This window comes from Asparagus officinalis, chromosome 4, assembly GCF_001876935.1.
Source record: "Asparagus officinalis chromosome 4, Aspof.V1, whole genome shotgun sequence".
Taxonomy (NCBI): domain Eukaryota; kingdom Viridiplantae; phylum Streptophyta; class Magnoliopsida; order Asparagales; family Asparagaceae; genus Asparagus; species Asparagus officinalis.
In genome coordinates this window covers 72,665,243-72,668,115 of record NC_033797.1, presented here as the reverse complement: position 1 = coordinate 72,668,115, position 2,873 = coordinate 72,665,243, and the positions used below count along the sequence as shown (strand labels likewise).

The window sequence follows — 2,873 nt, the reverse complement described above, 5'->3', positions numbered from 1 at the left end:
GCGTACTCTCCGGTGCTGTACTCACGTTTAAAAAGACACTGGCTATTGCATTTATCGATTGCATCAGAGTTTTGAGAAGGGATTCAGATATTCCGATGCCGATATCAGCTGAGCTTGGTGCCTTGTGAGAGGACTTTGTTGATTAATTCCCATTCCCCATAATAGTTTTGGGGTTTGTCTTTTGGGCTCAATATATTTACCACTAATTTATATCTTTAGAACTTTAACTTTTTTGCTTAGCAACTAAAAGCAATTAATCTTTATGTATTTATCTCTACACCATAGTTTCCAAAACAGTAGCATAAGTATGAGGGTTCTGCTTAAAATAGAAAAAAAATGAATTTAACACGCACGCTGATCTCCCTATTCTTGTATATTCTGCCTATACCGGAACCCCCCCCCTCCCCCCCCGCAGAGACAGGAGGAGATAGGTGGGCTTTTAATCTATCTTGTCTTCTTTAATGTTTCCACTCTTATGAACCCATCAATAACTTATCTACCCCATTAATGCTTAGGTTTTGATTACACAACTCCTAAATTTGTAGCACTAATTTCTCATTTTCTTAATCAAAATTATTTCACATTATTATTCATGAATTCTCATAGTTGTTTATTACATTTAATACAAAATAATAATGAACAAAAAAAGTTTAAAATCAAAATGTTAACTTTAGTTTTAGAATTATGATTTAATTTCAGAATTATAATTTTAATTTCAAAATTTTGATTTTAATTTATTGTGAGAGAAAATTTTATATATTGTTAAACGTCTTGTAAGTTGACTATCTTTGATAAGATTTACAGAAATTTATTTATTTTTGGTGACAAACAGAGATGAATGAAGATTTGTACTGAACGTTGATGGATTTTAAAGCAAACAATCACTTTTTTAAATTTATGTCAATGGAATTTACAATGATTTAGTGCTCGATGTGCAAAATCTAATTGCTTGCAGTGCAAACAAGATGCGCTTAACTTACAAAGTCCCACACACAAAAGAAGTTTTTTGTGTGTGTATGTAATGATGATAACGTCTTGATATATAATGTTAATGTACATTGAAGTTGCATGGAGAATATAGTTATTATGAATGTCAAGATGAGGATGTAATCCAAATAGTGTGTTCAGTATAATTGTACTTGTTTGTTCTAATTACATGATATACTTTTAGAATAACATGCTATATTTCCAAAATCTATCTACCCTTTAAAAGAGGGAGTTCATGAAAAACTTTTCCCTTCCCAAACTAACCTTCAACTAATTTAAATATTCCAAACTTATCCTTATAATAATTAAACAGATTTCATCTTTATCATCGTAAATCCAAAGACCTAAGATTTCCGTCGGTTACGCCTTCCTCTCCGCCCACCGGTTCATACACGATCTTAACCCTTCAATTTCCAAAGATGATTATTATTGCCCTAATCTCCGACCTCCTCCGCCATGTCCCTCATCATCGTCCCCAGATCCGACGCCCAGCTCCTCCCCTCGTCATCGTCGTCGCCACATCGACGCCCAGCTACTAGGCAGCGGAATTAGGAAAAAATGAATGGATCTTGTGAGGGTCGGCAGCGAAAATCGGTGAGCGAATTAGGAAACCTCTCACGGAAAATCTTTCTTATTTTATTAGGGTTTTATAAAGTTGTTTTGAGTTTCCTAACTTGTTAAATAAATAAAAAAACCTAAAAGTCAAAAACAAAAATTCCCCTTTCGCTTATTGGAGCTGCTTGATTTCTTGAAAGCCAGTTTGCCCCAAAAATACGAACATTTAAAGCATCTCTTGTTACAGTTCGATAATGAGGAGGCACAGTCCGGCGTATTATAGCCCCCCGCGAAGAGGTTATGGTGGTAGAGGAAGAAGTCCACCAAGGAGGAATTACGGTGGCGGCGGCGGGCACAGGGAATCTGGTCAGAGTCTTTTGGTTAGAAACATTCCCCTAAATTACAGGTAAAGATTCTTCCTTTGATGTTTGTAGTTGGTTTTGCTTTGTTATACGAAAGGTTGATAGTGGTTGTATATTTGTCCTTGCATATTTAGACAATTTTGTTTTCTTGTCTACAGAGCGGAGGACCTCCGCGCCCCATTTGAAAGGTTTGGGCGAGTAAGGGATGTTTATTTACCGAAGGATTATTATTTTGGGTGAGTTCTTAGTGGTTGATGTTTAGGCCTTGATGATTAAGGATGTGAATGTTCCTTTTTAATGTATAGTTCATCTCTCTTATGATTTCTGATTCGACGTAGTTCAGTTGAATTCTTGAGATTACGAATAAGAAAACCCTTGTCATGGTTAGCGTTTACCTAAGTCCTGAAGAAGGCTGGAGGTGGTCTTAACCTACTGCTACACCTGAATGGTTTTATGTTTTATCTGAGAATGCTTTCTTTGAGATATAGGAAAAAGGTTTATATTACACCATTAAAGTAGGATTTGCAAGAGGCGTAGGCATAAGGTACGCGTGTCATATGATAATTTTTGTGAAGAGCAAGCTATCAGTATTTGGTTATTTTCCTCTATTAGTGGATGGAAAAGGAGCGATCAGTTCATCTGGAATGTTCCCCATTGTGTGGTATAATTATAAACACAACTGCAAAAGTGATGGTGTTTTCTTTGTGAATTATTTTCAGTACTGCAATCAACGAAGGGCAAGTTCTGAGGGATGCATGGTAGTGTAATATGTAAGAGATTCATTTGTAGATATAAGTTTATGTGAACGTTGGCTTCCAAATACATGGAATTATGATCAACAGTCTCAAAGTTTAGAGTATCTTGCAGAGTGCAAGAGAAGCTGGTGCACAACATTATGACAAAAAAAAAGAACCAAATTAGTAAATTATGCTCATGTAGAGTTTTTAATGTTATTTTGGTGATTTCAAG

At 35.6% G+C, this 2,873-nt stretch overlaps 1 long non-coding RNA gene across 1 annotated transcript; it reads left to right on the top strand.

Annotated features, from left to right (window-relative positions):
• LOC109836011 lies at nt 1,198–2,836 on the top strand. The gene is made up of 3 exons (XR_002245776.1): nt 1,198–1,581; nt 1,790–1,948; nt 2,063–2,836. It is a non-coding gene; the product is annotated as an uncharacterized LOC109836011 (long non-coding RNA).